The sequence below is a fragment of the Excalfactoria chinensis genome, chromosome 11 (genome assembly GCF_039878825.1).
Source record: "Excalfactoria chinensis isolate bCotChi1 chromosome 11, bCotChi1.hap2, whole genome shotgun sequence".
NCBI lineage: Eukaryota > Metazoa > Chordata > Aves > Galliformes > Phasianidae > Excalfactoria > Excalfactoria chinensis.
In genome coordinates this window covers 3078095-3096407 of record NC_092835.1, presented here as the reverse complement: position 1 = coordinate 3096407, position 18313 = coordinate 3078095, and the positions used below count along the sequence as shown (strand labels likewise).

The 18313-nt window shown below is 41.1% G+C and overlaps 1 protein-coding gene across 1 annotated transcript in view; it reads left to right on the top strand.

Moving 5' to 3' along the window:
* Positions 1–18313, top strand: part of WFDC1 (WAP four-disulfide core domain 1) — a 98766-nt gene that overhangs the window by 43717 nt on the left and 36736 nt on the right. Inside the window, exon 3 of the mRNA XM_072346726.1 lies at positions 16088–16200. The gene's annotated coding sequence lies outside the window, so the exon portion shown is untranslated. The remainder of the gene's footprint in view (positions 1–16087; positions 16201–18313) is intronic.

Genomic DNA, 18313 nt, shown 5'->3' with positions numbered 1-18313 from the left:
TTTGAATACTGAATATCAGCGATTTTCTTCCCTTCTTCTGTTAGGATCTATATCTGAAATCATTTAAAACTTGCATAGGAAAGTCTGAAAATATTTTTCTAGTTGTTACTGGTGATTGATTACTTCATCTGCTTTTTTCCTAATATCATACTGTTCAAATTAATTACCATACGAATCCAGTTCTGCATTTATGATGCATTAAATGTCAAAAATATATATATATATAAAATGATTCTAATCATGGTTTCTCCCAAGGCTTGAGACCTTGCATTAACACAATATGCACAAAAGGCATTGCTGTGCATATTGTATCACCCAGTTGTTGAAAGTGCCCTTAAGCTCTTTTTAATAATTTAGCCAGTTCCTCATTGAGATCTGTATCTGTTTTAATCATTGAATGTTAGCTTCATTCAGGCTAAAAACAAAGATATTATGATTTGATCATACGAATGTAAAACTAATAGAAAAGGAATTTCTGCTTGCAGTTTGGTCTCTGCAAACCCCATCCTGTGGGCTCTGAGTAGCTGTTTAAGTTTCCTGTTTGGGACAAAAGGAAGGAATTTTCCCTCCACGTGCTGGTTTTGGTTTGTTTTTTTTTTACTTGCTTTGCTGAGAACTTTGGTAGTGAACATTTTTGAGCGGCTCACCACTGGGTGAGAGCCCAGGCTCTTCCCTCCAGCCTCCTTTTCAGACCCACCTTTCAGTCTGTCTGAAAACTGCCACCCAGGGACACATCTCTCTCGGCCTGCAGGACTACAGAGCTTCAGCAGCATAAAGTTTCAGTAGTGCAAAGCCTATATCATGGCTGCAGTCAATAGATGGGTGTTTTGTCAGCCCTTCCTGAAGAGGAACTTCTGAATTACTGTAAGGTACGTTGGGGAGTTGCCTTGGCATGCAACTGCACGAGGATTGGGAAGGTTCAGGTGTCCCTTGTGAGCTTCCCCAGCCATTGCTGACATCCTGGCCGTTCCATTTTTCTTACTGGTCACTCTGTTCTCAAATCTGTATTCCCTACCTCCTGCTGTCCTCCACAAGGATTTGTTATCTCCAAGTGCTGAAACACTGAGGGGAAAAATAACCAGAACGAATTTCATTTGTTGTAATCTTAAAATTATCAACAGAGTGATTTGGAAAAGGTCTGACTGCCAGTGACTGGGCGACGAATGGGTGTGTGACTCACATCTACAAACGAGCTTTTGTTGTAAACCCTACAAATATGCATTAATTAATGATAAAATCAAAGGAGATGTCTGGAAGGATAGATAAAGAGACAGTGATGAAGCTAGAGAGATTAGAGAAAATGGTAAGCATTAATAAAATTAGACTGAACATGGGAGAAAACAGACTAATATGTCCAGTTTGGAGGATAATCTAAAGGAAAACAGAAATAAATTAGGAAGGAAGATTAATGCAGTGCCTTCCAGATACTTCCCAAGCAAGTGTCTGAAGAGCAGAAATGCGGCTTGGTTGTATAATATGATGAGATGGCATAAAGCAAAACATGACATGATTCCATTCATGTAGTCCATCCAGCCAGTCAAAAGATGCTTGCAGAGTTGTTTAACAAAACGATGACCATGGATTAAATTGGAGTAGTGTTTTCAATTCCTGCGGCTTTGAATTTCATTGTTTGAAAGGGACATGTAGAATGTGAAAGGGATAGTGTTTGCAGAGTTAAATTATACATGAAATGTTGGTCTTTTGGGCAAAAATAAAAGGCACACACAAAACAAAGAGCGTACAACATTACCACCGGTAACATGGGAGCCATCTGTAGTTGTTGAATGGGTGTTAACATGAAGTAAAATGAATGATTAAAATAAAGACACAAGATGTTGTTTGGGCTGGACAAGGGAAAATGCCTTAAGGTCACTTAGACTCCTGAACAGAGAGGGACTCCTCTGAGGAAATAGCTCTGATACCTCCTCATAGCCCTTATGCAGAGCTTAAATGACAGCTGCTCCTGTTTCTGCAGTGCTTTCTTCCTTGTCCCTTTCAATAATTCATATTCATCTGCACCTCATTCCTGTTCTCCTTTTCATTGCTCCTTTGATAATTAAACAGTGGGACAGGAAAGGTATGTGAGATGCTGGAATATTCCTGGGACTCAAAATACATCTGACATTCAAGTGAGGGAACTTAATTACCAGCTGAGTTCTTATTGCCTGCCTGGGAAATAACTGGGCAGTGGTGTTACATATAACAGTATGGCAGCAAGCAAGAGGGAAAAGGGAATTTGAAGGCTGATCGTAGCAGTGATATTTCTTCGTGTACTTGAGTCAGAATCGTTGTAGTTCATTTTAACCAATTTCACAAAGAACAAATGCAATATATGTGGCTCCGTGCGTCCCTTTTCTTGGAGGTAGCAAATATTATCATCGTATTTAGTTGAAATGTTTTTAGCCTTGGTAAAAAAATTTTGTTTCAGATATGGGCTGCAGAAACTTTATTTCCCTGGTCATTCTCCATTAGAGCAGACAGTTTATTTACAGACTGTGCACAGGATGAATTCTGTCTCCAAGATGTTGCTATTTAGAGCTTCCCTTTCTAAAAATGTTATAGAAAGACTTAAAAATGGGGTATTATTTCATGAAGATCTGTCTCAGTTAACAGAGGAGGCTGATTTGAAAAGCAGTCAGTCCAGCCTATTTATTGGGATAGAAGAAAACATTCTGATTAGAATAAAATGACCCAGGTTGTCAGGAGGTCACAGGTAGCTCATAGGCAGCAGAAATATCAGTAAAGTTGCTCAGCTACCATTTCTGATGGCCTACTTCATCTCCCTGGTTCTTAATCATACACCTAATGAGTTTTTGCAGCCCTCCACCCCTCTGATTGTTGCTGTTGTTTGTTGGTGCTGCCATTTTGCACTACTTTTGCAATGCATTTCCTATTCACATGAGCTTCCATCAGACTGTTTCCCTCCCACGCCTCACCTCGGTGTATCAGTCCATGCAGATGAAACAGTGCATTACAGTACAACTTTTCATTCATTAGCTGGCGGTATGGTGTGTTGTTTGTGCTCTCCTCTGAGCTCTGCATCACACGCTACCTCAAAAGCTTGAAAAATCAATACAGATGCTTACTGCCTTTATCTGTAAATGCATCAGAAGGTAAAAACAGGGAGAGTACTTGAGATGCTGCGATCTCAATGAAAGATTAGCAGAGGGAATCCATTGAAAGCAGTCTACTCTGAACAATGACTAAGGTAGAAATTGAACCACTTCACCCAGCACCTCTGATTCCTCGCTTGAACTCAGAACTGCTGCAGTTACTGGCAGTGCTGCTCTCCCTCAGCTTTGCAGAAGCAGCCCTGCTAGGAGAAAAGCAGCTAAATCATCTTCCTTTTTGTGCATCGTCAACAGAATTGGTCCCCGAGTTCAGGCAGAGCTCTGTGATGAGCTAAAGGGGACCCAAGGACATGGAGGGCAGAGCTTGGACTGCAGGTTCTTCATTATCCGTGGCATGAAAAGGAAGGAACTAAACATGATTTGGAAAAGTCTTCCTGGTTTGGGGATGGGTTCTTAATTTTACGAAATAGCTTTGTGAAGCTTCATATCCCAGCATATCTTGACAGGGCTTTGTCTAGAACTCCATTTCCAGGTCCACATTTGGGTTGGGCAGATAATTATTTTACTGTTATGGAAGTGTTATCTCATAATGTATGTATCGTGTAATGCATGTATCTCGTAATCTAAATTCCAACTCAAAGCAAGAAAAGTGCTGGAGTACAACCACCTCTGCAACACGTCTATCTTGCCATCTTCATCCTCTGATGTTTTTGCTGTATTATGGTTCATCCATTTCCAGCAAAAACCAATATTTCGTTGCAGAAATATTGTCTAGCAATCAATGCTGGCTCTCTGCCTGCAAAGACAAGATTGTTTTTGCTATTACTTGGTCATTAGTGGTGTTGCAGCGGAGCTAAAGAATCCAAGGAAGAGACTTGAACACCCTCTTGTCTGGTAAAAACACCGGACAGACAGATGGTGCTGTGTCAGAAAGCTCACCCTTGAAACAGACGCAAGAGCCGATGCCAGGCACTGCCGGTTGTTTGGACTTTGGTACTGTTTGAAAACATTTTCTCTTTTCAAGGCAAAATTGGGTCCCTGGTTTCACTGAGAGACTCTAATTGAATTCCCACAATTGTCATTAATTGGCCAATTTGCCGATACATAAAATATACGGAGTAAACACGCTCACCTTTGTCCCAGGATTACTCTGTTCATTCAGCTGTACAAGATACTGTCCTGTTAATTGTTAGGAACTGTTCACAGGGACAGGACAAGCAAAATGTGTCAGCTCCTGTTCCAGAAAGAAACAGACCTTATCTTTTCAGGCCAAGGCCAAAGCTGAATGTTTTAGACTACAGTAAAGTAACACTGAGCTTTAGATTGTGTGCAGAAAAGTCTGTAGGGAGAGAATGTTAATATCATTCATATCTTCAACTTTAAATTCACTGCAGGCAGTAAAAGACTCTTTGGCTGATTTTAGCACATCTTAAGCTGATGAGTCCTTTGAATTGTAGTCCCTTCCAGAATCTATTTACTATGGACTTAATTTGCTAATGGTTTTACAGTTTAACTTCATCCTTTAATAATAAATTTCACTGACAATTCTTTGCTGTTCTGAAGCTTTGTCCTATTAAATTCACAACATGGCTCTCTCCTCGGGGGTCCTCACAGTACAAGCAGGCTGTAGCTATGCAGTCCGAAGCTACCTTCTTTATTAGCAGATTCCAAAGTTTTCAGGATATCTCGTTACAAACATCTTCACTTCATGAGATTTCTAATTCTAATAATAAGTTATGCACCACATCTGGTTGTATAAGTGTTTTGATTTCGTATGCCTGGTATGTGGAAGTTGGAGTGGATTTGATGTAGAGGGAAAACTTCCATCTGAAGATTGAATATGGAGATACGGATATTCCCATATCCTTGTATTCAAGTTTTAATTACCGATCCTGAGCATGCTCAGAATACAGACTGCTGGTTTATAATGGCCATTGTAGGGTTATTTTGAGCACAGTGAAGCAACTGTGACCATCTCACCCAGCCCCAGCACCCTGCCTGCTCCTGAATTCAAGGCTGTCCTTCGCCGTGCCCTTCACAAGGCAAGGCCCTGGGGAACACATTACAATACCAGCAGATGTTTTCTTTCTTTTCTCCAGGTGCACTTGGCTACAATGAAGTTTGTTTAGTCTGTCCTAAGGATGAAAATAGAATCTATTTGTCATTCTTATCTTCCTAAGAGTTGTATCTTGTATTATTATGAATGAGAACTCTGGAAGTGCTATCCCATTACAAACTCATTTAAGATACAGTATTCATGGAAAAAAAAAACCCACAACATTCCAACTGTCTTATTATTTTCAAGACATTATTCATTCAAAATTCCAAAGTAGGATATAATTATTATTATGTTTCATTGTTTTTGTATGGATAGAGCTGCATGACAAATGAATAGTTTTGTGTTGGCAAGTCTTGCTATTGCTTGCTTACTGGAATGACTTTCCTTTGACATTAAATGCAGGAAAATCTCTCTTCCCAGAGGCTGTTTTTCCTCCTTTTAATATCCAGTCCTGCTCGTGTCAAATGTCTTATTAATGGTTTAATCAAACAGCAGTGGTTTGCTTAAGCTAATTTCTCTCATAAGCAGTGAAAGATCATCATTAAAACTAGTGACTAAGTCATGGAAAGAATTGTTATAGGAGAAGGAGGTTACGGCTGTCATCAGAGAGCCATCTCTTCCATGGTATCATGTTTGGTTTGAAATCAGCCTGTTTGGTGTGGTTTGCCAACAGCTATCTTGCCCTCCTGCCTTGCCCTTGGATCCCTCCTGTCCATCCTTGTCAGCTAAGAACACTGAAACCTGAGGCTGGTCTTCCTTCACGCCTTGTCAGCACCACTTCAAAAGGTGTTGGGTCACATCCACTTGGTTTGCAGGACAGTAGCGCCGGTTTTTGGTTGCAGTTACAAAACATACCCAAAGAAAACATGTGAAGAAGCAATTTGGTAAGAAGAAAAGTGTTTTTCCTGCATTAGCAAGGACACACATTCAATGAAGTGCTGAAAGTTCCATACAGAATTATATCAAACTCAACTTATTTAGACATGCCATGGCTTGCTGTGCTGGTATTAATTTCTCATTCAGTAATTATCTTATGAAACAGGCAGATTAAGCAGTCATATGGCCACACAGATGCAGAGCACTGTCATGTGGGTGACACTGGCAGATTGTGCTCATATTAAACACTGTGTCTTAGGAAAGGTGAGGAAAGAGAGCAGTGTAAATATGGTTCCTCAGCCCATATGTTTTCCTGTGTTAAGTATCTCCAGGGCAAAGGGTAGAATGATTTTGGAAACTGCTTTGAAAGCTCTGGTGGAAGAACTGGCTGTATAAAAGCTGAAGATTATCTTTGATAGATGGAATCTGGGGACTTAAACAAGAATTACAGTCCTAAAAACCCACATTGAGTTTCCATCCCCGTTTGGAAGTAGCTGCTCTCTGTGGTTACTTGAACTCTTCAAGCTTCTGAGGAGTCCAGTGAGTCTATGCACATTTTATACCTTTTGTAATGCTGTATCATTTTTTATGCTAAGCAAAAAACAAAACCAAAACACAGTAAATATTTATATTTAAAAGCTTGACATGACAATTCCAAGAACATCAAATCCTGAGAATGAAATTATGTCTGAAATTTCATAACTTGGGGCATTTTACTCTGTAATGCTTCCCAAAGAACTCTGAATTCCTATTGCTGATCACTGTGTAATGAGCAATAATACATTTTGGTACTGCAGGAAAGTGACCTGCTGCAGCTGTTCCAAGGTGAGTAAAACCCTGAAGATCTAAAGAACTCAAAGTACCTCATATATGCCAGGATTACAGAATAGATGTTCTCACTGGTTGGAGCCCTGCAAGTTCACTGAAGCCTGCTCTGCAGCCTGCTATGGGGACACATCAGCTACAAGAGCTTGATTTGAAAACTCCCATCACAGAGGACTTCCTATAGCTGGTTTCTCCAGCATTATCTGCTTTCGTCTTATGCTTCTCTCTCCTATTTCCACTTTCCCTGAATAAGATGTTTGAAGAAAAGGCAGAACGGTCTGATTTGAGGATCTGTGGCTTTATATTTCCAATATATCTGCCCCTTAATAATACTCAAATGTGACTGGCCCATTGCCCGTTTGTAAGTTTTACTAATGCTTTCCACCCCCAGCTTGGTTATTCCAAGGAAAAAAAGCATGTGCTGTTGATGAAGTGTGGCAGGCCTGTGGCAAATGGCTTTGAAGTATGAAGAGCTCTAGAATCAAATTGGGTCTAAAATTTATATCTAACCCTTGAGGTTTGTAAAATAAGCTGACCCTGACCCATAGTTCTGTGTGAGCCACTTCACAGTGAGAAAGTCATTTATCATTGCCGTGCCTTTCTAGTGTATTCATCTCTATTTCATATGGAATGTTTTATCACCGTTGTTATTCCCTGAGAACTCACCCGTGTTTGCTGAACGCACAGGTTTTTCTGTTTAGCTTTTTACAAATGTTAGAATTCTTTTTTCTGTCTTTTTTTTGGTGAATGTGGAAGTATCCAGGCCAGCAGGGTGGAAGAATTTAAATATTTAGTATCATGAATATTTATTGTCTTCAGGATTATATTTGAGTCGGAAAAGAATGAGGAGGAACACGTACTTCTGCCCATCTCTCAGGCTGTCATGAGCCTGGGTCCAACAGCTACAGCAAAATGATGACAATATCTTAGTGATTTTATTATCAGATGGTATTTGTAGGGAATTTTAGCCCACATGTAACTTTATGTGACATTATACATGTCCCATAGGTCAGATTGTTAAGAAGATGTTATTTTTAAGCCATAATCCCAGTAAAACCAATGAGAAACTTTGACTGCAGAACCACTTAGGAACTGGAGAGGACAAGACAAGCAGTGAGTGAACCAGCAGGTCCCGAAAACTGCTCTGGCACAGCTGGTCTGTGAGCTGTATTACTTGCTAACACAAGTGACCCACATTGGCTGTGGAGCTGATCTCTGGATTGGTTTTCTGGATACCTGGCGCTGGCAGCATAGGGCTCATTAAGTAAAAAGAACCTAATACTTGCCTTTCTCTGTGTCTGATGTTCTTCTCCCAGTTCTCTGTCATAATTAAATATAAAAGCGTTTGTTTCAATGACCAGGAATAATAAAGGCACCTGGGTGTTCATTTGCCATTCAGTATTTTAACAGGCAGTGCTTTTCCTGCACTTTTGGAATGAAAGAGTCATGTGAGCATGGCTTTCTCTAAGCAGCCTCATTGCATCTGATACATGATGACTCCACTCTTGGCTACCCAAAGCATGCAGTCCTTGCAGTGTGAGTTTGCTCAGTGGTCAGTTCTCCCATTGGAACCCGTTCTGTCTATGAATGCACTAAGAGTAAATAATGACATTGTAAGCAAAAAAGAAGCAGGTAGATCAAGAGTACATTATCTGCTCTAGCAATGGGCTCCAAATTAATATATATAAAAGGTTTCATTTTTTAAATCCTTTTTTGGATATCCTTCTAAAATATGTGACATAACAGAGCAAAATGAAATGTCTAGATGATAATTGCAGCATAATGTGAGTAGCTCAGAGAGAAGAAGGGGATACATTCTGAAACACCAGCAGTCTGGCAAGTGCCCAGTTCCAGCTCCACGCTGGTAAAACGCACACCTGCTGCTGGAAAATGCACACATACAGTCATTGTTTACTTTAGGGTGGAGGATGGTGTAACTGTAGTAGTTTCTAAGCATTGAATGGGACTGGAAATTAGTTGTGGGGTTGAAATAAATAGGAGGAAAGTCTCACTGTGAAATATTCCAGTTTTAGGCTGTCAGAAAGACAACCAAGTACCTGTGTTTTTACTACAGCCATTTTTATTAAGAAACCGAGGGAGGAGAAACTTAATGCTGCAATTCAAATGAATTACTTCCTTGGTGCACACAGGGATAGTGAACAGCCATATATCCCCTATTGCTGGGTGAGACTCTCCTTGGAAAGAATGCTGTTGTCTTTGGTCGTAGACTCATCTTCACTTGGAGGCGCTGCAGGAATCTTGCAGCCATACTTAACAAAGAGCAGTAAAATACAGGGTGGGAAGGAACTTCTAGGGGTCACATAATCCTGATCCCCAAACAGATTTCTGTGCCATCTCTAGGGCAGTTGTTGGCTTTTTTCTTATTTCCAAGCTCCTTCTGTATTTCAAGCCCATTCTTGCCCATCGCCAGTGTATATGGAGGCTGCAAAGAGGAAAGCAGTCAGCAAAATCATCTCCTGTAGCTTAAGGCCGTTATAACTTCTTTTACTGTCTGCACTAAGCACTCACAGTTCCTGTCTTTCCTTGTAAGTGATGTTTTCCAGACCTTCTGACAGCTTTATTGCCCTCATCTGATGTCAAGAGATAGGCCATAATATTCTTTACAACCCCAGGCCACTATGTTTGTGTTTTTGTTTTTCAAAGATAGCAGGATATCTCAGGCTGTAAAGATGGGAACCTGTCCTATTTTGTGGCCCACAACCAGCAAACCTGAGTTTTTTCCAGCACTTCTGGAAAAGACAGAAGTTTTGTTACTACTTAGGAAAGGATCAGACCCTTCAGGATGTTTGTGTAGTGTTTGCAGTGGTGCGTGCAATGCAGCAATATGCTGTCTGCAAAGCAGAGGCTGGCTTGCATCGTGCATTACTGCAGTTAGCAATAGGTGAGATGTGGAATGATCTCCATAAAATTAACTGCCCCAAGTCTTGTTATGAATGTGTCTGATAGCACTCAAAGGGGAACTCTTGCTTCTCACTTTCCCAGCCTTGGATGCATTAACCTGCATATCGTTGCCCAGTATAATGTACAGAAGGCAACATAAAGAACCATTCTCTCATTTCACATGTCAGCACAACTTCAGTGTGAGCAATGGAGCGAGATTTAGAGTCAACCTTTCTGGAAATATAGCAGAGGAACCTAACTTCTAACTAAAGCTTTTGGTTTGAAGTGCACAGTTGGGTGAATATGGGTTAAAACCAGCAGAAGCCTTCAGAAACTTGTGCAAATAATTGTCACTGTGCACCAAGGCTCTTAGCACACATTTTACTACTATTGGATTATTAAAGGAAGTTGACCTGACAGCAAACTACATTCACTGTATTTTGTTGCTACTTACGTAATGCCACTTCCTTGTACTGGCAAAATTGGCTCTTTTGTCATGGAGCAGAATATGTCCACTCAGTGCCAATGTTGTTAAGAATGCCCTTCAATATAAGTTATAAATATGAGTCTGCTTTGTAATCTGTCTGGACTTTCATCCTTCTGTTATGTGCTGCATCATGACAGTTTTCACTTCTTGCTGCGATTTCATCTCCAATTTAGGTATGAGCACACGTGGAAACCAGAAATAGCCCAAATGTCTTCCAGCAAATTGTCGGTCACCTGATAGAGCTAATAAAGGCTCCAAACCCCACTTCTCCTGTATTGCAGTTTCCATCTCACACGTCAGAAGAATGTACGTCCAAGGCAGTAGGATTGGCCATCTGTTCTGCTTACACGGTGCAAGTACTTGGGAGTACTGAATTACTCAGATGCTGTAATTATTAGAGACATCTGGAGCTGGTGGTCATCTATTAAATAAAAAATGCAAATGAACTGAAAAAAAAAGAGAAGCTGTGCTGACTGCCCTTGTCGTGGGATTGTGAGGAGCTGTGAGAGCAGCATTTGCTGTTATCGTCTGTCTGCCTGCTGATGCCATAAACAGGGAGCAGCCACTGTGATATGCTTTGGTATAAAGAATGACATCTCCTTTGTTACAAAGGAGAACAAATACAGCTCAGTAGATCAGTTTTGTCAGTTTGCCTCAAGGCACCTTCTGATCATTACAAAAAATTAAACATCAAATTTAATTTTAGGGCAAAGAAACAGGGGATGACATTGAGATTAGCAGGTCTTACTTGTTTGTTTTCTTAACGAGGCCAAGAAGCACATGGGGAAGCAGCAGAAGACAGTCAAAAGATGAGTTCACAGAGTTAATGAAATCAAACTGGATGCTCCAGGTCCTATGCAGGCAAATGGGTCACATTGTCAAAGCCTTCATAATGAAAATACTTCAAGTATATCTTAGCATTGTAGAATTTATCAATACAGAAGAACCCCAGAGATGTTCTGGCACTGGGCAACACTTGATTTTGAAAGTAGAACAAACATCACCAATATAAGGAGTAAGTGCATTTCTTCAGTATTGAAACCATTGAAAGTTGTTGGCAATTCCCTCTTCAGTGCTTAAAACAGTGATTGAAATCATATGCAGTTAATTCTCCTTTTAATGCAGTACTTCTTTCACTGTGACTGCAGGCAAGAAGAACAGGGTATTCTGCTGGAGAAATCTGGAGATCTTAAAATTCAATCTTGCTGGGGAATATCTCTCTGACAGCTCTGGTTTGGGAATGTAGTTGTTCATGTGCTGCAATTTAAGTCAGCTATTCAGACCAGTCAGCTGGATTTCATATGGATGGAGCAGGTACTTTGCAGAGTATTGCCATCAAGTCACAAATTAAGCCTCCTAAATTATTATTGCTTTACAAAAGAAGAAAAAAAGAAGAAGTTTAACTCATACCTCCTGCTTGGTTCTGAAAGGCATATTTAGGCTACTCTTAAAATCTTTCCATTGCAACCATGAAGTTTTTGTGTTGATTTTTAATTTTTCTTTTTAATTTCAATGTAATCTAAAGCTCTCGGAACTACCAACTTCCTGGACATGGAACTTCACGATAGGAAAGCACCAAAAGGTATAAAGTAAAGTTGCAGAGATTCATTTAATCTTCAGAGCTGGTGCTGTGAAACCTTGAAACATCTACTATGGGAGAAATGCTGCTCTCATTCCTAACAGTGCACACTTGAAGTGACTCATTGCTTGCTCTATTTAAAGAGGTTCCTATGTATACTAAACATACTATTTAGTATACTATGTATACTAAACATTCAGTAGTGTTTTCTGGCTTTATTGTGGCAAAACTCTTAAATATGGGTTTAACGTTCACTGTGTGAGTTGTTTCTTGGGCTCCATATGTACTGCATGTGCTTAATATCATCACTTGCTCCCATGCTTTGCTGGATGCAGGCTGAGGCTGTCCATGCCTGTGTGGATGGAACCCTGAGTGAGCAAGCCTCAGATGGCGATTTGTGCCAGAATACATGGGTTTATTTTTCAACATCTCAGCTGGCTACTTAATTTGTAACCACTTTTGGCTGGAAAATTCACTGTTAATGCAATCAGCCGCCTGCTTTCTGTCAGGCCTGAGGCATTTATTTTCATTACTGTGGTTGCCTCAAACAAATGAGAGGCCGGGTGTTGGAAATGGCATCTTTTGAGATCTGTATGTCCATCTGGTGTGTCAGCTGGAGTCAGTCATTCCTCCTTTGTGGAAATGGGGCTGGATACCTCTTAATACACTTAATAGGTGTTGGGAGCAAATTGATGTTTCAAAGACCACAAGTCTCAAGTTGAAAAGATGCATGGGATCAAGGAGTCTGGGAGATACTGAAGTTAATTAGAAGTATACAAAACACACAGAGGACAGAGAATGAAAGGAATCTGAGGAAGTAAGTGCAAGAGCAGGAGAAAATAAGAGAAAAACAAAAGTAAAGAACAGTTGACATGAAATGTATCAGAGCAAAGCAGCAACCTTTCTGCAACATCTCCATAGGAGGAACATCATCTCCATCCTGCCAAGTAAGGTAGTGTTGATCAAGAAATGGAGAACAAGAGAAGGGAGATGAAACCTGGTAAAATGCTTGTTGTCTCTTGGCTGAAAAAAGCAATTCTGAGCCATTACGCTAAATAACCCAATTTAAAAATTAGCTTGGATAGAAACAGGGCAGAATTTTGGAACATATAAACCATGGGTTCTGCTGTTATTAAGAGAAAGCAGAGTGGAGCAGAACAGCAGAGTCCTGTCTCCATGGCTTCCTCAGCACAAAGGGACACCAAGTTTGGTACCATGGTGCTGGCTTTGCCCATCCTAAGGATGTGCTAATTCACGTGCTGTAACATATGTAAACAGACCTTATTTCAGAAGAATCAGCCTCCAAAAAATACAAACCAACTAGAAAGAAAAATGCCCTCCTTCCACAACTGATCCCATTTAGCTACCGAAGTAATATGTTAGGAGAGAGAAAACACAGATGAAACACTTCTCTGTTGCACACAAAGTCTTTCTTCAAGACCGGTGCCAATGTTACATTTCCTTTTTCTCTAACCACAAATATTAAAGAAGAAGATTAGACCTGAGCTGGACAAGCCAGGCATTGTATAAGTACAGGGATCAAGCTATTCTATGCCACAGTTCACTGCACTATTGCTATTTGTTGACATGTTCTGTGTAACTTAAGAAACCAACGTGGTTTTTCTGGCAGTAAAGTCAAGCGGGTGTCTGGGATTTTCTGTCCTGCACTTGATTCATTTCTTCTCTTTCCTCAGTAAGAGTCCAGTCTGTCACTGGGTGATGTACATTTTGTTAGCAGGGAGATTTTAAGACTGAAACAGCCATGTGCACTGACTGAGAAGTGTCTGCTGAAATCCTAAGGCCGTTTGGTCTGTGGGGTGTTGCTGGGGATGTTGGATAATATATCCTGCACAACACAGCCGAGCCACTCGTTCCTTCCTCTCTTTTTCAATTACACATTTTCTTTTGTTGTCTTTAAGAAAGTGTATTGATAAAATACACCTTTCTGGTTTTCATTGTTTTTTACAGGCTAATAACTACAGTTACTGTTTGGGGTCTCTCTTTGGCGAAAGTTCTTGGGCAGTGGGAACGGTGAGATCCAGAACTGAATTTTGGAGGTTGAATTTGGCTGGTTGGAGCAAAGGCTCTTTTGTAAGTGCACAAGTGACCTGCAGTGCTGCTTGCTGCTTTTGCCCATGAGTTTCAATGGGGTTGGAGGATGAGTGGAGGAGTCAGGAAATATTGTTCATTCTCTCTAAATCCACAATATTTATAAAAGCACAGCTGGAAGCAACCAGAAAAGCTGATGATGAATCTCCTGCAGTTTATTTTATTTCACAGTAGAAAAAAATCTGAGATGACATGAATGTACCCATGTGTGCACTGACTGGGTTTGCTTTTCTTTCTGTTTCATAGCACACATTCACAGTCAGAATTCTCATCCCCCTCTCAGCTCAGGAATGTCACTTAGCTTCTCCCAAGTGCCAACCATATAGCCATGATACTGTGGAGGAGGAGGAGAGCAAACAGCACATTTGCTTGTGTGATGACTCCATGGCCAGAGCGTCTCCAAGCACACTTATGTATTTGTATGGGGTGTGGGGGCTGTAATGACTGCATGGCTGCTTTGATCTGGTGGAACTGAGCTCTGGCCTCAGTCACAGTCTGCTCCTGTGTCTTTCTAAAGGTCTTGTTGTTCTTGGAGGTTGTTAGTAAAGGCCCAGGGGACAGAAGGGATGGGGACATCATCAACATGGTGCTTCTCCAACGCAGTACACCCAGAAGTTTAGTAGAGCCAACCTGAACCATAAAGCAACAGATGTGTATAGCTATTTCTCCTTTGAAAACAGATTACAATGATGTATTGTTTGGTTCCATTAAGGATTGTCCTGAAGTAACAACGGATGTTGAGTGTGCCACCCTGTTCAGACAGCACCACAAGTGTTGTCCAACCCTTCCCAAGGTGTGCTTAGCAGGCACTAATTGCACAGCCCAAACCTCCTCCTGCATCTCATATTGTCTGTTCCAGCCTTTAGCCAAGTGACATTAAATGCAAAGCATGGGGAAAACACTATAACTCAACTTGTCAAGATTAACCTCATGTTGAAAAATCCCAACCTGTGCAATAGGGAGACAACCAAGAACAAAGCACACAGAGAATCTGATTGCATTCAGCTGTGTAACTGATCTGTGGAACCGGTACAAACACCGCACAAATCTGAAGTGCTTTGTAATCATTGAAACATAGTAATGACAAATCTGAACTTCCAGCTAGGACAACAGATGGCATGAAAACTGTCTCAGCTATCTATGGAAGGGATGAAGCATTGGTCTCAAAGATCAGAGGTGGAAGGTCAGTCTCTAGTTCTGCCAGTAGCCTCTGTTGTATCTCTGCACAAATCCTATGAGCTACAGTTCTTAGGAGGTAAATAAAAAATAAAATGAGTTTTTTACTACTGAGGGTCAAAATGAAAAAAGAATAGAAGCAATTGAAACCAAATGAAATCTAGAGGAAGTGTTGGAACCACTTAATAAAGTATTGTCGTGAGGAGATGTCACGTTTTGAGGAGTTTCTGGTTTCCTAGGAAATGTATATTTGCAATCACCCATCCCATCCGTGGCCCCCAACAGGCTGACTGAGCCCCTGACTGAGCTGCTCAGATTGCACTGCAGCTCTGGCTGGGCAGGGCACACACATCAAACATCTGCAGGCTGTGTTGGTGGCTGCCATCAGGAATGTGCAGGTCACTCCAGATAGACTTGGTAGCATGAAATGGGAGGGAAGGAAGGTGTGAAGGAAAGATGCTGTGGTCGAGAAATCACACATTGTTGTTGTCTGTTACATTCAGCCCAGACCTGTGTATTTCAGGAACGTTTTAGCTTGTGAAATCCTCTGATTTCCGAACATTTGACTGTCTAGTGAATGGGTGTTTGAAATGAATGTTTCCTTTCATATAAGCAGTAAAGAAAGGGGTCCCTCCTCCCCTCCCCCTTTTAATTTTTAAGATAGATATTATGGAGGGGAAAAAAAGAAAATCCAAAAGCAGTACAATCAAAGTGGGGACAGTTTTTGTAAACTTGTAGTTTTTGCAAATTATAACCACAGCACTGATTTCCTTGATTAATATTTAATATTTGTAAGATTTCTGGATAGAAACGTGTGTGTTCTCCATCAAATGGGTAACACGACCAGCTGTCCCCCACTGCTGGGTGCTGCACTGCTCACACACGGCCATGATGTGGGGTCCTCCCTGCCTTGTACTCAACTTAAGGTAGCTGAGCCCTATGGAATCATTGATTCTGGAAGGAAAGGTAACCCTAACCATACATCTGATTTCTCTTCCTTGCAGATTTCCCAAGGGTGGAAGGATCGTCCTGGTGCACAACAGGAAACCTTTCCAAAATCTCACAGTTCTTCAGATAACAGGAAACATCTTCCCACCCGCTTCTTGTCACAACGGAGGTATTTCATACGGCACTTTGAAAACACTGACAGATTTCTTCCCCCAGTCAAAGGAAAGCAGTGTGAGTTTCTGTAACTCAAAGAAAATTGATATTCTGGTAGGTGACATGAATGTCCATGTGTGTGTATCTTTCAAAATGCAATTGTCATCGGATGCAATGCAGTGCACATCAGATCCCTAAGCACTATACAGGGCATAGAAAGCTTTAAATGAGAAGCCTGGTTATCTGAGTCCAGCATGCTCGCTGTATGCATAAACGGATAAACATCAGTGTACGGTTCTTCTGGCCTGAATTTAGAAAACACTCAGTTGTGGTGATAAATCAGAAAGGTCCCCTTGGTTATGTAAGAGCAAGGAGGAAGCATCTCACTGAATAATCCTGATGGATTATACGGTCCCAGTGAAAGTCCAGTATTAGCCAGCAGCCAATAGCTTCACATCTGGAGTAGGGAGCTGAAAGTCAGACAGTGGGTGGCACTCATTAAAAAATAGATCTGCTGAACAGTTAAGACGATTATTGGTCCTGATTTGCAGGATTAGACACACGGAGCGGTCTGTCAGGATGTTTCTTCACTTGGCGGCATAAAAGGCTTCTCTGGGGCTCGGGCAGCAATCGGTTCTCTGAGCAGACTGCTCCCTAGGGAGGAGAACGCAAGGCAAGGGGAGATGCCTTCCCTCTGCTCGTCTGCCTTTGTGCTGCCTTGTGCTGTTTGAAGCTAGTGCTGAACACATAATCACTCCTGCAGAGATTTACAGGGCTTAAACACTGTAGTTGTGACTTATTAACGTGATCTCCCTGCCTGATGCTGTGAAATCTTCACAGCTGGGATTTCGAATGGGTTTATTGGAACTGCAGGTGTGGCAGGAGATTTGCAGGTTTGTTTCTTTGGCAGCGAGGGTAACCAAGTGAGAGAACAATCTGTGTATGTGGGATAGACTGAGAGTAGACAGCAGGAGTACCCAGTGTGGCTAAAATGCCACAGTCCAGGTGGGGATCTTTCCTGTTTCACGTGTTCCTGTTTCTTCTTCACACACATTTGCAGAAGTGCTCGATTTTACAAGAAGATACTTGGCAAATATTGTTAGGGGAAGAATCTGTTTCCATTCAGGAATGGAAAATTAGGCAAATGATGCATTTTATGTGTCCAAATATACAGGTTGAATAACTGCAGTTGTTTATCTCTTGACAGTCTGTCTATCTCCCTTCATTTGCTGGAACAATGATAGGACAAATGATTTACCATAATAAGCACATTCAGAAAAACTACAATGTATGCTCTGTGCCAAGGAGAAGAAGTTCCATTCATCAAAGGAGTTATTTTGGGTCATTTGCCCAGATCTTCCTCATCTCAAATAGGCAGAAGGAATTCCTCACCTAGCAGCTGCTTTACATGTTAACTGATAGGAAAGAAATTAATATGCCACTGACTCAACCTGAAGCCTTTACAGGCAGCAGCCCTTCCTAAGCCTAATGGCTGCATTTGGAGACCATCTCACTCCATGCTTCCCCCATAAATAATAAGATACAATGGATCTGTGGGAATTAAGTTCTTAGGATGCAGTGATGTCATCTCTGCAGATTCAGGGCACTATTCACTTGCTTTCTGGAAACACTTTATAGTTATGTAATATTCCTCAATCCACATTCTGGATCAGCTTTGTTCCGTCAGGCTTTTCCCATTACTCTAATAACTTCTGTCTGCAGCTTCACAAGTTTATTTGAAATATGTACATGGATTTAAAAGAAAAAAAAAAGCAAAAAAAAAGCCAGGCAAATGGAATCTTCTAAACCACGATCATTGCTCACATGGATATAAATAATAGGGACTGTTTAACTGAGGGCAGCTTATTTCTTATCTGCAGAAATATTAATGCCCTGCCTGTTATCTAATTCAACATAATGTAAGGGGATTTAGTGGAGCTTAAGAGAGTAAGTGGGAGAAGGTTTTCTATTCTTCTGGGCCATGCTTGTGCTCCCAGGATTTTGCCATCAGGAGGGGTGAGAGGTCCCAAAATCACTATCTAGAAATTCCAAGTATTTGAGGAATCTTGTGTACCGTAATGCCCATTTCTAGTAACAGCATGCAGTGCTGGAATAGCAATTGCTCAGCT